Source organism: Staurois parvus, unplaced genomic scaffold, assembly GCF_062004578.1.
Source record: "Staurois parvus isolate SC_StPar_1 unplaced genomic scaffold, SC_StPar_1.0 ptg000647l, whole genome shotgun sequence".
NCBI lineage: Eukaryota > Metazoa > Chordata > Amphibia > Anura > Ranidae > Staurois > Staurois parvus.
In genome coordinates, this window is record NW_028318443.1 from 2,245,001 (window position 1) to 2,264,054 (window position 19,054).

Below are 19,054 nucleotides of genomic sequence, written 5' to 3' on the forward strand. Positions count from 1 at the left end.
TTTACTGCATCTACAGCCTGATTGTACTGTTGTGGGTTTAGTAACACTTTAAGATAACAATGTAATACATACATTTTTGGGGTTAAACTAGACTTTCTTTTACAGTATATATATATCATTAACCACATCCCTTCAATTACAAACAAGATGGGGTTGTAATTGTAAGAATGGGGTGTTTAAGGTGCAATAGATAAATTAAAACCAAAGTAAGCAGTTAAAAGATGTATTTTATTAAAAAATTATATATATATATATATATATATATATATATATATATATATATAAAATAAAAAAAGGACACATACATTGATAATTCTGCAAGAATGCGCTGTACACAATATATTGTTGGAGATATCCCCAACATGTTTCGCCTTCATGGCTTCTTCAGTGTATGGATATTTTCCAATAAATTTTCTGTGGTCTATATATCTCCTCTGTGGTTTGCTGTGCACAGTACTGAATTATTCCCACAATTCCCATTGATCCATCTTGGCACGGTTTGTGGTGATGTGAGTCATGGACTGTGGGATATGGGTGAATTGGTGGGTGGGGGCATCTTTGTCTGTGGTTGTACATGCTCTATCACACCTTCTGCTGTTTTTGTTTTTTTTTTTATTTTACATGAATGTTTTTTGTATCTTCCCTAGTATCCTTCATATGTGAATGCCTCCCGAGGAAGCCAAACATGTTAAGGATCATACATAGAGGATATCTCCAACAATATATTGTTTACAATGCATTCTTGCAGTACTGTCCATGTAGTTTTCCTTTGTATTATCTATATATATAGTTTAATTATTTTGTAATAAAATATATCTTTTAATTGCTCGCTTTGATTTGATATAGCCATTGAACCTTAAAAATCCCTTTCTTACATTTTCAGCCCTTGTAAATGGATTTTACTTTCCTTGTAAATTATAGAAAAAAGAGATTTTTTTTCTACCAGTGTTCGTTTTGAAAAAGTAATTTCACTGCAAATAAAAACTATGCATTTTAATTCACATATTGTCCTGTTTAAAATTTCGCTAAAATTATGCTTGTGGGAAAATGGCAGTTGGCTGTTATTTACATATGACATTTTTTTCAGTTTGGCACTTTTTTATTTGACACAAAAAAGAAAGCATTCAAATGAATAAAAGTGAAATAGGTCATTAATTATTATTAGAATCTTACAAAAAGAAATAACAAATCAGGAGAGGAATAATAGCTAAGGAGAGAAGAGAAGGAAGGAGTCAGCTAGGGCTGATTTTGGGCTAACTAAAGAGTAATAAAGGGTTAAATAGGAATGCAATTTAGCAACTTTTTTTTTTTACTTTAACTACTTTAAGGTTTCTTTAACTGATGTCATATGCTGAATAAATGCCACACCTTTGTTCAACATTTGAATGACAGAGTAACTATACAGCCCCGGCCAAAAGTTTTGAGAATGACACAAAAATGAAGTCTGCTGCTTTAATGTTTTTAGATCTTTTTGTCAGATGTTACTATGATATACTGAATTATAATTACAAGCATTTCAAAGTGTCAAAGGCTTTTATTGACAACAACATTAGGTTTATGCGAAGAGACAATATTTGCAGAGTTGACCCTTCTTTTTCAAGATCTCTGCAATTCTCCCTGCATGCTGTCTATCAACTTCTGGGCCACATCCTGACTGATGGCCGCCCATTCTTGCGTGATCAGTGCTTGAAATTTGTCAGAATTTGTTGGGTTATTTTGTTCACCCGCCTCCTGAGGAGTAACCACAAGTTCTCAATGGGATGAAGGTCTGAGGAATTTCCTGGCCATGGACCCAAGATGTTGATGTTTTATTCCCCAAGCCAGTTAGTTGTCACATTTGCCTTTACGGCAAGGTGCTCCATCATGCTGGAAAAGGCATTGTTCATCACCAAACTGTTTTCGAATGGTTGGGAGAAGTTGCCCTCAGATGTTTTTGTACCATTTTTACCAAAGGAGATTCATCAAAGAAAATGACTTTACCCCAGTCCTGAGCCTTCTTTATCAAGACCTCTACAATTCAGCCTGGCATGCTGTCTTTCAACTTCTGGGCCACATCCTGACCCATTCTTGCATAATCAGCGCTTGGAATTTGTCAGAATTTGTTGGGTTATTTTGATTGCCCACCTCTTGAAGACTGATCACAAGTTCTTATTGGGATTAAGGTTTGAGGAGTTTCCTGGCCATGGACCCAAGATGTTGATGTTTTATTCCCCAAGCCACTTAGTTATCACATTTGCCTTACAGCAAGGTGCTCCATCATGCTGGAAAGGCATTGTTCATCACCAAACTGTTCTTGGATGGTTGGGAGAAGTTGCCCTCGGAGGATGTTTTTGTACCATTCTTTTTTCATGGCTGTGTTCTTAAGCAAAATTGTGAGTCAATTCTCAGCCACTCCCTTGGCTGAGAAGCAACCCCACGCATGAACGGTCTCAGGATGCTTTACTGTTGGCATGACACAGGATTTATGGTAGCACTCACTTTTTCTTCTCCGGACAAGGTTTTTTCCGGATGCCCCAAACACTCCCCAAAGGGGATTCATCGGAGAAAATGACTTTACCCCAGTCCTGAGCCTTCTTTTTCAAGAACTCTACAATTCAGCCTGGCATGCTGTCTATCTACTTTTGGGTCACATCCTGAATGATGGCCGCCCATTCTTGCATAATCAGTGCTTGCAATTTGTCAGAATTTGTTGGGTTATTTTGATCGTCCACCTCTTGACCACAAGTTCTCAATGGGATGAAGGTCTAAGGAGTTTCCTGGCCATGGACCCAAAATGTTGATGTTTTGTTCCCCAAGCCACTTAGTTATCACATTTGCCTTACAGCAAGGTGCTCCATCATGCTGGAAAAGGTATTGTTCATCACCAAACTGTTCTTGGATGGTTGGGAGAAGTTGCCCTCGGAGGATGTTTTTGTACCATTCTTCTTTCATGGCTGTGTTCTTAGGCAAAATTGTGAATGAGCCCAATCCCTTGACTGAGAAGCAACCCCCACACATAAATGGTCTCAGGATGCTTTACTGTTTGCATGACACAGGACTGATGGTAGCATTCACTTTTTCTTCTCTGGACAAGGTTTTTTCCATATTCCTCAAACACTCGGAAAGGGGATTCATGAGAGAAAATTACTTTACCCCAGTCCTTAGCAGTCCAATCCCTGTACCTTTTGCAGAATATCAATCTGTCCCTGATGTTTTTCCTGGAAAGAAGTGGCTCCTTTGCTGCCCTTCTTGACACCAGGCCATCCTCCAAAAGTCTTTGCCTCACTGTGCATGCAGAAGCACTCACACCTGCCTCCTGCCATTCCTGAGCAATCTCTGTACTGGTGGTGCCCCAATCCCACAACTGAATCAACTTTAAGAGATGTTCCTGGTGCTTGCTGGACTTTCTTGGGCTGAAGTCTTCTTCACAACAATTGAACCTCTCTTCTAGAAGTTCTTGATGATAAATGGTTGATGTAGGTGCAATCTTAGCAGCAGCAATATCCTTGCCTGTGAACCCCTTTTTGTGCAAAGCAATGATGACTGTACATTTTTCCTTTCAGGTATATTAATATTTCTGTCTATCCTCTCTGGCTCAGTAGGAGTCCAAAAAAAACAAATATTAAGACATTTTCTGATGGCGTAGGCAGCAGTTCTAAAAGATTCCACTGTTTCTATCAACTGCAGAATAAATACTGAAGTATTGGTGCTGTTCCTTCAAGCTGACCTGCAGCCAAACATACATAACTGATATAGGTGTCCTTTTATCATGCATTGGTAAATGACCGCTGCTCAGTTCTCCGACATTCTCAGAGGAGAGAGTTCTCCTCTGAATGCCTTTTTATGAAGCGGTGTAGATCGCTTCTCCGACGAGGAGAAGCTGCTTAGTTTTTGGTTCCTCTGATTCTCCAGCCCAGAGCTGGAGAATCAGAAGAACCGCAAACTAAGCAGCTTCTCCAAATGAGGAGAAGCTGCTTAGTTTGCGGTTCCTCAGATTCTCCAGCTCCGGGCTGAAAAATCTGGAGGGAGAACACAGATCGCCAGTGAAGGGCTGACATCGCTCCTTCATATACTGGCCATCTGTGTGCTGAGATGATCAGCGGAGTACATGTTCTCCGCTGATCATCTCTGTTTCCTAAACCACTAATGATCTGAGATCAGCAACGATCCTTAGGATCTCCTTAAGATCTCTGTTTCATAAAAGGACACCATAGATAGAAAATATTTCACCTGTGAAAATACAACATATTTGTAATTCTGTTCGCCACACTCCATAGCCAAGATGGTCACAATGGTTTCTCCTGCACACAGTGTGCTGAATGGACAATGAAGAATCAGCAGCAAACTGATGGGAAGGGGAACTCCTGCATCCAGTGTTAGAAAGGAAGCACTGAGCTATATAATGGAGTCTGACTGCCTGACACTGATAGAACTCCCTCTCCCACTATGATGGGACCCTTGGAAGCTGATAAAAATACATATTTAGGGTGCTGATACTAGATGGACAGTAGGTGCTTCAACAAAACAAACAGCTGGTAGGTGTTGATGGTGGAGAAGGTGGTCAATGGATGTTTTTGATTCTCACCTCTTGACTAGTAGCTACATTGCTGGATTCGATATTCCACATTTCCACTTAAAGAGAAAGAAAATTAATTACTGACAGAATGTCACAAAAGCAAGGTGAAGGAAAATATTAAGGGAAGAAAGTGAGGGAAAGGGAAGTGAATCACAAAAATGGAAAGATAGGAAAAGGGAGGGAACAAAATGGAAAGGGAAGGACAGAGAAGAGCAAGAAAGAAGAAGTTAAGAAAGGAGAGAACAGAAAAGGAATAGGTAGAAGAGAAAAGAAGATTTTTTAAAAATCAAAGATTAGATTAAAAACAAATGATCAAATCTATACTCTCCCCCTACCGTTGCCATCATTGTTCGGAGCCCTTGAAGTATGGTTCACAGGTGAAGGTGCAGACTTTACTCTGAAAAAAGTAAATGTATGAGATTAAAAGAAAATTCCTGTGTAGCACTAACCCCTTTAAGGGCCACTGAGCTTGACGGGTCCCCCTAAGCTTTGTATGGCCAGGCAAAATACATTTTCCACATTTTCTCTCAGTCAGTAAAACAGTCCTTGAGCTTTTTTTTTATTAAGAGATTAACAACTTGGATGAGGTCTAGGGGTATATGGGATGTCCAAGGAACTGTAAAACGTGAGGACAACTTCGTAGAAAAAAAACTAAAAGTAGCAACTGTCTCTTTAATGAGCACTGATGTCCCCTTAGGTGTACCTCCTCAGACCCCAGATGAAGCTTTCCTCTCTCAAGCAGGTGTCCCAAGGGTATCCCTGAGCAAGGGATTCCAAGATCTGCAGTTAAGCAGTTCCAGATGGGAACTAGTTGGGTACTGCACCTGACCACCAACTACCTTTGCCTGGTCCATAGTTTGTAGAAGTACTCACACTGTCCTGTCAGCATGGTGAGTTGCAGCTGCTTTCAAGCCTTAAACTTGGCTGGCTCTATCCCGGCTGGCAGGTTGTCCTTCCTAGCAGACTTGTGGCACAGTAGAGCTCCTTCCATCCAGCAATCAGCCTGTAGGTAGGCTCCCCTCCCTGACTCCACACTCCAGAACCTTCCTTCAGTCAATCTTCCACTCAAGTCCAACACTACACCTTCTGCTTAGACTCTGCCACAATTAAGGGTTGCCCTTAGCTACTATGCCTGGCCTCCTGCCTAGGGATTGGCCAAGTTCTCTTAAGCATTCAAACCTAGGTCTCTTGCCCTTCTCCACTCCTCTTCCAGAAAGTTCCAGCAGTTTCTGGAAGGGTGGGAGGGCTCCAGAAGCCCTGACCTGTAGAACCTCCCAGCCTGTGCTGAGGTGACCTCTCTACCTCACTCCCAGGTTGACTCAACCCAGGCTTCTAACAAGCCTCTGACTCACAAAAATCATATCTAGCTAACCTAGAGGGTGCTACTCCTACATAAGCTGTCATTGTTGACTTTCCTTGAGAAATACTATTTGCTTGGCTGATTCTATAGCTTCAACACATTGTAAGACTTTGCCCCTGAGCTAACTCAATACATCAGTCAGAACTGAGGTAGGCACTCTGATCTGCAACTTCAGAGTTAATTCAGAAGTCACAATCTATATATTTGTTCTAAGTCAATACTCCAGAATATACCGAAGGCTCAACTGTCAGGCAACTGGCATTTCCAGTAGGTCAGAAATGTCAACCTACAGTGGAAGGGACAATTGCATAATTACCAGGGTATCAGAATCGGAAGATCTGTATTGATATGCAAAAACAAGATGTCATTAACACAGAAACACCCACCTCTCCTTCTCTTTACAAATCACACCTGAAAATATCATAAAAAAGAAGATTATTACCCCAGTGACAATTTCACTGTTAGAAAAGTACAGTACATAAGTCCTTATATACATTCTTATTAAATTAAACTTTAGGTTGTCTATGATGCCGAAGTTAAAGTTCTAAAAAAAAGGTTCCCTGACAAGGAAAATAGTTGATACTTCTCCTGCAACATTGATCTCTACTGTGAGGGAAGCAACTGCACAGAGTGTAGAGAATACAACATTTCCTTGGTGTTGAATCGCTGATCCTCCTGCTGTCCTAGTGGTTTGATCCACCATCCCCTATATTACTGCTGTACCCTGTAGTGATGCAGAGGTTGGCAGGAGAAACCAAAGAGGACGGCAGGGGATCAAGGACCAAGCTGTAGGTTTCTATTATTTACAGGGCTTGGTGGACTTTATAGCATCGCTATAAATGGCATTGTTCCTGCAGAGCAGTGGTTTGATCCATCAGCCACTATGTCACTACTATGCCCTATAGTGATGTAACGATCAACCAGGAGGAACCACAGAGGACAGCAGAAATCAGGAATCCCACACTTTAAGTCATTTTGGATTTTGAACATTCTTTATGTGGTTGTTTATTCTACAGCAAAGATCAGCAGTGAAAGATAGGTAAGCATTTTGCAGGGGATCCTTTTTTGGAACTTTTATGGAACTTTTATTTAATGTCTAAATTGAGTTTACTGATTTTCAAGTTTTAACAAGGAAAAACACAGTGGCTGAGCATCTAACATACAATCCACTGAAGAAGACATATCTAATACAGTATAGTAGCTGTATACAGGGCTTTTTTTCAGCGGGAACGCAGGGGACATTCCCAGCACTGAATATATGTAATGGCAAGGGGTGCTGGGGTGTGCTGGAGGGTCTATTAATACTGGCTGCTGGGTGGTATATTGTTGCTGGAGGGGATCTAGTATTGCATGATGGTCTATTGTTGCTGGGGGAATTATGTTGCTAGGTGGTCAATTATGGCTGGAAGGGATCTACTGTTGAGAGGGGGATCTACTGCTGCTGGCTAATGGGGGTCTATTGTTGCTAGAAGGCATCGATTTTGTGTGGCTGGCTATTGTTGCTGGGGAGATCTATTGTTGCTGATGGGGATTTATGGTTGCTGGGGGGGTCAATTGTTGCTTGACGGGATATACGTATAGTTGAGTTAGGGGTCTATTGTTGCAGGCTGATGGAGAGTCTATTAATGCTGGCAGCTGGGAAATCTATTCTTGCTGCCAGGAGTCTATTTTTTCTGGGGGTGGAATCTATTGTTCCTGGGAGAATCAATTCTATGTTGTTGGGAAGGGTCTATTGCTGTTGGCTGTGGGGATCTATTTTACTGCTTTTCTTGTTATCATTACAAATTACATACAAATTACTACTTAGCACCACAAAATGATGCTTGGCTCAGGGGCGGACTGACCATTTGGAAACTCGGGCACTGCCCGAGGGCTCAGGGTCAGTAGGGGGCCCCATGAGATGCCCCTGGTACCTTTTTCATAGGCTTTTTTGAGTTTGGGCAAAGACACAGGGGCCCCATAATCCCCTATTGCCCGGGGGCCCCATGAGTTGTCAGTCCGCCCCTGGCTTGGCTTTGTATTCTCTAAAAGGAGTTGTGCTGGAAGGTGGGTAGGAGTGGAACCAAGGGACGGTGCTTGGAGGTGGGTAGGGGTGGAAACAAGACGTGACGCAGAAGGGGGAAGTTCCTGCACCTATTCTCTGAGAAAAAAGCCCAGGTTGTATATGTTCAGTGGACGTATAGAAACCTATATCTCTACTACCATTACTGTACTATTACCTGTGTGCATATGCATTATCAATAAAGTCACACAATCCATCTGGATTGGGTCACTTTCTTCAGTTTTCCAGTTAAAAAAGATCTAAAACAGTAGCAGATCTTTGACATGGAGGGCTGACCATTTCCAGGAAAGGAAAGGAACCCACTCAGGGGTATGTTTGGGAATCGATCTCCTGCATCACAATCAGGGATCTGTCCAATCAAACTTCTCCTCAAACCATGTCTTTATGGGGCACAGTCATGGTGGACCAGAGAAGGACATTCCCCAAACTGTTACCGCAAGACTAAAAAAAAACAACTGTCTAAAATGTCTGTGTATGGCGTGATATTCACAGTAGTCTTCAGTGTACAATCCTAAACTCAAATAAATAAATAAAAAAATAAAAAAAAAATAAATATATATATATATATATATATATATATATATATATATATATATATATACATACACACGTATTGGACACGTCACCAGTTTTCCTGGTAAATATAATTCTAACGGTGCTATTGACATGATATTTCCACCACATGTTGGTAACAACCCATGCAATCCTTACATACAAAGAAACCAAAACAAATAAGTTCAGAAATTAAGTTATTTATAATAAAATGGAATGACACAGGGAAAAAGTATTGAGCACATGAACTGAAATTCATTTAGTCCTTTGTACAAAATCCTCTGTTGGTAATGACAGCTTCAAAACGCCTCCTGTATGGAGAAACTAATCACTTGCATTGCTCAGGTGTGATTTTAGCCCATTCTTCCACACAAATGGTCTTCAAATTTTGAAGGTTCTGTGGGCCTCTTCTATGAAATCTGATCTTTAGTTATTTCCATAGATTTTCTATTTTATTATACTGTACATACAAAGAAACCAAAACAAATAAGTTCAGAAATTATGTGTAAGAAAATGGAATGAAGCAGGGAAAAAGTATTGAACACATGAAGGAAGGGAGGTGCAAAAAGGCATGGAAAGCCAAGACACAATCGGAACTTTATCAATAATTAGAAAGCAATCCTGCCCCTTGTCAGTGCAAATTAATATCAGCTGGTTCAGTCTCAACTGATGGCCTATAAAAAGGTGTTTCATTACCAAGGTGTCACACAAGTAACATCTCATGATGGGTAAAACCAAAGAGCTCTCTAAAGACCTTTGCAATCTTATTGTTGCAAAACATACTGATGGCATTGGTTACAGAAGAATTTCAAAACTCTTGAATGTCTCAGTGAGCACTGTTGCGGCCATAATCCAGAAGTGGAAAGAACATCATTTCACCATAAACCAGCCACGACCAGGTGATCCTCACAAGATTTCTGAAAGAGGACTGAAAAGAATTATCAGAAGAGTTGGCAAAGAGCCAATGACCACTTGTGGAGAGCTGCAGAAAGACCTGGAATTAGCAGGTACAATTGTTTCAAAGAAAACAATAAGTAATGCACCGCCATGGCCTGTGTGCACACTCATCATGCAAGACTCCATTGCTGAAGAAAAAGCATGTTGAAGCTTGTTTAAAGTTTTCTGCACAACATTTAGACAAGCCTGGAAATACTGGGAGAATATAGTCTGGTCAGATGAGAGCAAAATTGAACTCTTTGGATGCCATAATACATACCATGTTTGGAGGTCAAATGGCACTGCACACCACCCCAAAAACACCATCCCAACAGTGAAGCATGGAGGTGGGAACATCGTGGTGAGGGGCTGTTTTTCAGAATACAGTACTGGCAAACTTCATGTCATTGGAGGAAAGATGATAGGAAAAATATACCAAGACGTTCTTGATAAAAATCTGCTGCCATCTACCCGGATGATGAAGATGAAACAAGGGCGGACATTTCAGCAAGACAATGATCCCAAACACAAAGCCAAGGTTTCAAAAAAAGAAAATACATCTACTAGAATGGCCCAGCCAATCACCTGACTTGAATCCAATAGAAAATCTATGGAAAGAACTAAAGATCAGAGTTCATAGAAGAGGCCCACGGAACCTTCAATATTTGAAGACTGTTTCTGTGGAAGAATGGGACAAAATCACACCTGAGCAATGCATGTCACTAGTTTCTCCATACAGGAGGCATCTTGAAGCTGTCATTAATTACAGAGGATTTTGTACGAAGTATTAAATAAATTCCAGTTAGCGTGTTCAATACTTTTTCCCCGTGTCATTCCATTTTATTACACATAACCTAATTACTGAACCTATTTGCTTTGGTTTCCTTGTATGTATGGATTGCATGGGTTGTTACCGACATGTGGTGAAAATGTCATGCCAATAGCACCTTTAGCAATATATTTACCTATAAAATGGTGTTCAATAGTTATTTTACCTACTGTATATATATATTATATATTTATTGATATGTTTTTGTTTTAATCTCCAGATTTGCCCACCTCTCTTTTTCAGGACAATCAATATGACACACAGAATAATCAAGACGAGCAGGACCCCTACTACTGCTAGAATCACTGTAAGGAAATGGGAGAAAAAAAACAGGTTAACTATTTTTAATTAAGCATACTTTGTTGTGTTACACTATTTTATTTATTATTATTTCTCTGTGACCATCACTTGTTTATTATTGCTCTGTTCCTTTAAGCTGTCTCCTTCTGTCTAAGCTGAGCTCTCTTTCTCTCACGGTATATGAGTATATCCCCTCCCTCCTGCCTCTCTATGGTAATCATTCCACTGTATCCTGTCTTCCTGAATGCATCTTTCCGTGAGGCTTACAACATTAACGCTTTTCTACCTATGATTATTCTCCATTAAACGGAACATTCAAATGGGTTTCTTCATAAGACATCCTCAACATGTGAGTTTACTCATTGAGTTAAACTGTCTGACCCGATGCAAGAGATAAATTCAACACCATATCGTATAGATCACTGTAGAAAAAGTTTATGGCCTCATAGTTGAGTCAGAACTAGCGACGGACTGACAACTCATGGGGCCCTGGGCAATAGGAAATCATGGGACCGCTGTGTCCTCGCCCACACTGCTGTGTGTTCACCCACATGGGACTGCTGTGTCCCCCACACTGTTTTGAAAGGTACCAGGGGCATCTCATGGGGCCCCCTACTGACCTGGAGCCCTCGGGCAGTGCCCGAGTGCCTAAATGGTTAGTCCGCCCCTGGTCAGAATACATTTCCTTTCTGTGGTCATCATGTGTCATCTCACAACCTTTTTTATTTTATAAAGTGCCTTGTAAACTAAAGAGGAGTAGATGGTCCCTCCACTGACTCATTCATGTTTGTGAGCAGACTGAAGAATAACTGATCCAATTCCCCTCTCTTTGCAACACAGAAGTAAATAACTACAGAAAACCAGCATTCAGACTCTAGAGCGCCACCTGCTGATTGCATATGGTATATATGAATTATTTGTAAGCTTTTTACCACTAGCCCAAATTGGCTCTATTGTGCAGTAGAAACATTCGATTATAAGCTCTTCTGGATAAGGGGACTGGTGAGAGTGGTTTAGCGATCTCTTTAAAGGCAACCTATACTAAAAAAAAATTGAGTTTGACATTGGTGATCTATTTCTTTTAAATGCTGGTTTCCCTTCGGTTGTGATGATGCAGTGGCTTTACTGAAACCAAGCCTAAGGCTGTATTTATCATAGAACCATTGCCTATAGTGTCAGGATTAGAGATGGCAGCGCTGATATTTGCACATTTTGTTTTTTTTTCATTATTTTACTCTTGAGACATTGGACATACAGTATGCGGTTAAAGTCTATGTAAAGTCAAATAATAAAGTTGTGTAAATGAATCCATTTTTTGCTTTGTACATTTAATTGTGTAAGGTTTTTTTTTTATATTGATGTATGGAAATATTTTATATTCCCGTTGATCCTGCCAGTTTCTGCTCTCCCTCTCTCCGATGTCCTTCTTTAATTGGGTGACTACCAGCTCCCAAAATTGTGAGGGTGGTGGTTACCCTTTGCTTTTATCCAATCTGCTGCCCCCTACTGGTTGATTGACAGCTTCTTGACAGCAGAGACTGCAACTTCCTATACCTGGAAATGGCAATTTTGCAGCATAGCTTGGCCTATAATAGGAAATGGAATAATAAAAGATCTACTGGCAGGATCAACATGCGGTTTAATTTTGTTACAGGCTGAATTCGGAAAAAAATATTCTGCTGTGGTAATGCTACTGGCAGACTATATCATGCATGTCATTTTTATATTGCTCATAGTTCCACTTTAACTCCTTCATGTTGAGCGCACACAAATATATGGCCCTGCTGAACTGGGCTGGGCTTTTTTCCATGGGGCAGCTAATTTGTGTAACTGTCTTTGTGCTGGGAACGCGCCGCACAGCGTACGCACACGTCTCACTGAAAGCCATGGGTCCCGTTCTAACAATCAAGACCCAGAAGTCCTGATCCTGGGTCACCTGATTGCTGTGATAGCCTCTGATTGGCTACCACAGTGATCAGTCACTATGAAGCCCAACCCCATGTTTTCTGTCGGTGAATGGAGGAGAGAGATACATTGTATCCCTCCTTGGAGAGAGAAAAAAAAACAAGTGTAAAAATAAATACATACAAATAATAATAATAAAAAAATAATAATAATTAAAAAAATAACTAGATCAAGGTTTGATCTAGTTTAGTGCCAGGATTAGTGTTTGGGTCAGGGTCAAGGTCAAAAGTCAAAAGTTAGGGTCAGTATTTTTTTTTTTGGTCAGAATTTTTTTTTTTAATTTTTAATTTAGTATCAGTGTCAGTTAGTGGCAGGATTAAAAAAAAAATTAAAAAATGAAAATGCGCACTATTGTTTCTGGGCCGTACTACGGGTACAAACAACAAATAACATACACATATGTGGTATTACTCTGATCGTCAGGAGCTGGAGAAATTATTTTGAATTGTTCTGTGGTGGTAGGTTATGGTAGTAGCAAGAAATATACAGCTAAATTAAAAAAATGATTTATTTTTTACTATTTAGGGGCAGTTTTCCCTTGATAATAAAAAAAACAAACTGGAGATATCATTACCATTTACCACCAAATGAAAGTTCAATTTGTCCTGAAAAAACAAGTTATAATCCACCTGGATGTACAAAAGTAGCTGTGATTATATAAACGCTAACACTTGTCAAAGTTGCAAAATTGTGCTTAGGCTTTAAGATTCGTTTTACCCTTAGGCACATGGAGTAAAAAACAGAACTGTGACCCCAGTCATGCTCCAGGGGGGCCCCGTGCTGTCTCCCACTCGCTATGATAGGCAAAATGTAATCCAGAGCAAAGCAGAAGCTCTGAGCTCTGAGCTTTTAACTCCATTTTCAAGTCCTGAGCCTGAGAGTAGCGGAGTGAGGCCAACTCTGCTGGACAGGTACTCTGTCATTACCTGGTGGGAGAGGGGGGTATCTGTCATTAACTAGTGGGGGGAGGGGGGGGGGGCATCTGTCATTACCTGGTGGGGGAGGAGGTAATCTGTCATTACCTGGTGGAGGAGGGGGTATCTGTCATTACCTGGTGGGGAAAGGGGGGGTCATCTGTCATTTCCTGATGGGTGGGGGAAGGGTCATCTGTCATTACCTGGTGGAGGAGGGGGTATCTGTTATTACCTGGTGGGGAAAGGGGGGGGGGGGGTCATCTGTCATTACCTGGTGTGTGTGTGTGGGAGGGGAGGTCATCTGTCATTACCTAGTGTGGGGGAGGGTCATCTGTCATTACCTGGTGGGGAAAGGGGGGTCATCTGTCATTACCTAAATGGGGGGAGGGTCATCTGTCATTACCTGGTGTGTGTGTGGGGGGGGAAGGGTCACCTGTCATTACCTGGTGGGGGGAGGGTCATCTGTCATTACCTGGTGGGGGTATCTGTCATTACCTGGTGGGGAAAGGGGGGGTCATCTGTCATTACCTGATCGTGGGGGATGGGTCATTTGTCATTACCTGGTGGGGGGGAGGAGGTCATCTGTCATTACCTGGTGGGGGGAGGAGGTCATCTGTCATTACCTGATGGGTGGGGGAAGGGTCATCTGTCATTACCTGGTGTGTGTGTGTGTGTGGGGGGTCATCTGTCATTACCTGGTGAGGAAAGGGGGGTCATCTGTCATTACCTGATGGGGGGAGGGTCACCTGTCATTACCTGGTGTGTGTGTGTGGGGGGGGGGGCGGTCATCTGTCATTACCTGGTGGGGTAAGGGTGTCATCTGTCATTACGAAGTGGGTGTACATGTGCCATTACCAGGAGGGGGGAGTCATCTGTCTTCAAAGGAGGAGGGGGTCATCTATGATTAGCTGAAGTGGGGGGGGGCTCTTGAAGGAGGGGTCATCTGTCAATACCAAGACGAGGCAGGAGGGCATGTGTCATTACCAGGAAGGGGGGTGTTACTTTTCCCTTATACCCTGCACCTCCATATCACTTCAGCCTGGCCATGAGAGAGCTAACTGGGTTCTATTTAATAATGTTTAAAAAAAAGGTGTGATATCTGCAGTGGCACACTCTCTGATCAGACCCCCACCCAGCCCAGTACAGTACCCCCCTCTCTCGCTCAACCCTGCACGTGCACACAAGGTAGGGGCTTCGCTGTAAATTTACGTGATTTTGCATTACCAGGTAGGGGGCGTGCGCGTGCCGCCCTACCTGTGCTGCTGTTGGCTTCCCGAGGATGTCAATCACCAGATCCCAACCGGCAACTCCCCGCCAGGACTTGGTGATCGGAGGATGACTGCTGGATGACACACTAACCAAGTCTACAGTAATGACTGATGGATGACACACTAACCCAAGTCTACAGTAATGACTGCTGGATGACACACTAACCCAAGTTTACAGTAATGACTGCTGGATGACACACTAACCCAAGTTTACAGTAATGACTGCTGGATGACACACTAACCCAAGACTACAGTAATGACTGATGGATGACGCACTAACCAAAGTTTACAGTAATGACTGCTGGATGGCACACTAACCCAAGTCTATAGTAATGGCTGCTGGATGTTGCACTAACCCAAGTCTACAGTAATGGCGGCTGGATGACACACTAACCCAAGTCTACAGTAATGACTGCTGGATGACACACTAACCCAAATCTACAGTAATGACTGCTGGATGACGCACTAACCGAAGTCTACAGTAATGATTGCTGGATGGTGCACTAACCCAAGTCTACAGTAATGACTGCTGGATGACGCACTAACCCAAGTCTACAGTAATGATTGCTGGATGGTGCACTAACCCAAGTCGACAGTAATGGCGGCTGGATGGTGAACTAACCCAAGTCTACAGTAACGACTGCTGGATGACACACTAACCCAAATCTACAGTAATGGCTGCTGGATGACACATTAACCCAAGTCTACAGTAATGATTGCTGGATGGTGCACTAACCCAAGTCTACAGTAATGATTGCTGGATGGTGCACTAACCAAGGTCTACAGTAATGGCTGCTGGATGACATACTAACCCAAGTCTACAGTAATGGTGGCTGGATGGTGAACTAACCCAAGTCGACAGTAATGACTGCTGGATGACGCACTAACCCAAGTCTACAGTAATGGCGGCTGGATGGTGAACTAACCCAAGTCTACAGTAATGACTGCTGGATGACGCACTAACCCAAGTCTACAGTAATGACTGCTGGATGACGCACTAACCCAAGTCTACAGTAATGGCGGCTGGATGGTGAACTAACCCAAGTCTACAGTAATGGCTGCTGGATGACAAACTAACCCAAGTCTACAGTAATGGCTGCTGGATGACACACTAACCCAAGTCTATAGTAATGGCTGCTGGATGACGCACTAACTCAAGTCTACAGTAATGACTGCTGGATGACGCACTAACCGAAGTCTACAGTAATGATTGCTGGATGGTGCACTAACCCAAGTCGACAGTAATGGCGGCTGGATGGTGAACTAACCGAAGTCTACAGTAACGACTGCTGGATGACACACTAACCCAAATCTACATTGGCATTACCTGGTGGGGAAAGGGGGGGTCATCTGTCATTACCTGATCGTGGGGGATGGGTCATTTGTCATTACCTGGTGGGGGGGAGGAGGTCATCTGTCATTACCTGGTGGGGGGAGGAGGTCATCTGTCATTACCTGATGGGTGGGGGAAGGGTCATCTGTCATTACCTGGTGTGTGTGTGTGTGTGGGGGGTCATCTGTCATTACCTGGTGAGGAAAGGGGGGTCATCTGTCATTACCTGATGGGGGGAGGGTCACCTGTCATTACCTGGTGTGTGTGTGTGGGGGGGGGGGCGGTCATCTGTCATTACCTGGTGGGGTAAGGGTGTCATCTGTCATTACGAAGTGGGTGTACATGTGCCATTACCAGGAGGGGGGAGTCATCTGTCTTCAAAGGAGGAGGGGGTCATCTATGATTAGCTGAAGTGGGGGGGGGCTCTTGAAGGAGGGGTCATCTGTCAATACCAAGACGAGGCAGGAGGGCATGTGTCATTACCAGGAAGGGGGGTGTTACTTTTCCCTTATACCCTGCACCTCCATATCACTTCAGCCTGGCCATGAGAGAGCTAACTGGGTTCTATTTAATAATGTTTAAAAAAAAGGTGTGATATCTGCAGTGGCACACTCTCTGATCAGACCCCCACCCAGCCCAGTACAGTACCCCCCTCTCTCGCTCAACCCTGCACGTGCACACAAGGTAGGGGCTTCGCTGTAAATTTACGTGATTTTGCATTACCAGGTAGGGGGCGTGCGCGTGCCGCCCTACCTGTGCTGCTGTTGGCTTCCCGAGGATGTCAATCACCAGATCCCAACCGGCAACTCCCCGCCAGGACTTGGTGATCGGAGGATGACTGCTGGATGACACACTAACCAAGTCTACAGTAATGACTGATGGATGACACACTAACCCAAGTTTACAGTAATGACTGCTGGATGACACACTAACCCAAGTCTGCTATAATGACTGATGGATGGTGAACTAACCCAAGTCTACAATAATGACCGATGGATGACGCACTAACCCAAGTCTACAGTAATGACTGCTGGATGACACACTAACCCAAGTTTACAGTAATGACTGCTGGATGACACACTAACCCAAGTTTACAGTAATGACTGCTGGATGACACACTAACCCAAGACTACAGTAATGACTGATGGATGACGCACTAACCAAAGTTTACAGTAATGACTGCTGGATGGCACACTAACCCAAGTCTATAGTAATGGCTGCTGGATGTTGCACTAACCCAAGTCTACAGTAATGGCGGCTGGATGACACACTAACCCAAGTCTACAGTAATGACTGCTGGATGACACACTAACCCAAATCTACAGTAATGACTGCTGGATGACGCACTAACCAAAGTCTACAGTAATGATTGCTGGATGGTGCACTAACCCAAGTCTACAGTAATGACTGCTGGATGACGCACTAACCCAAGTCTACAGTAATGATTGCTGGATGGTGCACTAACCCAAGTCGACAGTAATGGCGGCTGGATGGTGAACTAACCCAAGTCTACAGTAACGACTGCTGGATGACACACTAACCCAAATCTACAGTAATGGCTGCTGGATGACACATTAACCCAAGTCTACAGTAATGATTGCTGGATGGTGCACTAACCCAAGTCTACAGTAATGATTGCTGGATGGTGCACTAACCAAGGTCTACAGTAATGGCTGCTGGATGACATACTAACCCAAGTCTACAGTAATGGTGGCTGGATGGTGAACTAACCCAAGTCGACAGTAATGACTGCTGGATGACGCACTAACCCAAGTCTACAGTAATGGCGGCTGGATGGTGAACTAACCCAAGTCTACAGTAATGACTGCTGGATGACGCACTAACCCAAGTCTACAGTAATGACTGCTGGATGACGCACTAACCCAAGTCTACAGTAATGGCGGCTGGATGGTGAACTAACCCAAGTCTACAGTAATGGCTGCTGGATGACAAACTAACCCAAGTCTACAGTAATGGCTGCTGGATGACACACTAACCCAAGTCTATAGTAATGGCTGCTGGATGACGCACTAACTCAAGTCTACAGTAATGACTGCTGGATGATGCACTAACCGAAGTCTACAGTAATGATTGCTGGATGGTGCACTAACCCAAGTCGACAGTAATGGCGGCTGGATGGTGAACTAACCGAAGTCTACAGTAACGACTGCTGGATGACACACTAACCCAAATCTACAGTAATGGCTGCTGGATGACACATTAACCCAAGTCTACAGTAATGATTGCTGGATGGTGCACTAACCCAAGTCTACAGTAATGATTGCTGGATGGTGCACTAACCAAGGTCTACAGTAATGGCTGCTGGATGACATACTAACCCAAGTCTACAGTAATGGCGGCTGGATGGTGAACTAACCCAAGTCTACAGTAATGACTGCTGGATGACGCACTAACCCAAGTCTACAGTAATGACTGCTGGATGACGCACTAACCCAAGTCTACAGTAATGGCTGCTGGATGACGCACTAACCCAAGTCTACAGTAATGACTGCTGGATGGTGCACTAACCCAAGTCTACAGTAATGACTGCTGGATGACGCACTAACCCAAGTCTACAGTAATGACTGATGGATGGCACACTAACCCAAGTCTACAGTAATGACTGCTGGATGGTGCACTAACCCAAGTCGACAGTAATGGCGGCTGGATGGTGAACTAACCGAAGTCTACAGTAACGACTGCTGGATGACACACTAACCCAAGTCTACAGTAATGATTGCTGGATGGTGCACTAACCCAAGTCTACAGTAATGATTGCTGGATGGTGCACTAACCAAGGTCTACAGTAATGGCTGCTGGATGACATACTAACCCAAGTCTACAGTAATGGCGGCTGGATGGTGAACTAACCCAAGTCTACAGTAATGACTGCTGGATGACGCACTAACCCAAGTCTACAGTAATGGCTGCTGGATGGTGAACTAACCCAAGTCTACAGTAATGACTGCTGGATGACGCA

The 19,054-nt window shown here is 43.1% G+C and overlaps 1 long non-coding RNA gene across 1 annotated transcript in view; it reads right to left on the reverse strand.

Moving 5' to 3' along the window:
• LOC149448974 (uncharacterized) overlaps positions 1-4,954 on the reverse strand; it is an 8,247-nt gene extending 3,293 nt beyond the window's left edge. Inside the window, exons 1-2 of the long non-coding RNA XR_016315471.1 lie at positions 4,891-4,954; positions 4,565-4,611 (exon numbers count right to left, since the gene is read on the reverse strand). This is a non-coding gene — a long non-coding RNA (uncharacterized LOC149448974). The remainder of the gene's footprint in view (positions 1-4,564; positions 4,612-4,890) is intronic.
• Positions 4,955-19,054: the final 14,100 nt, after the last annotated feature.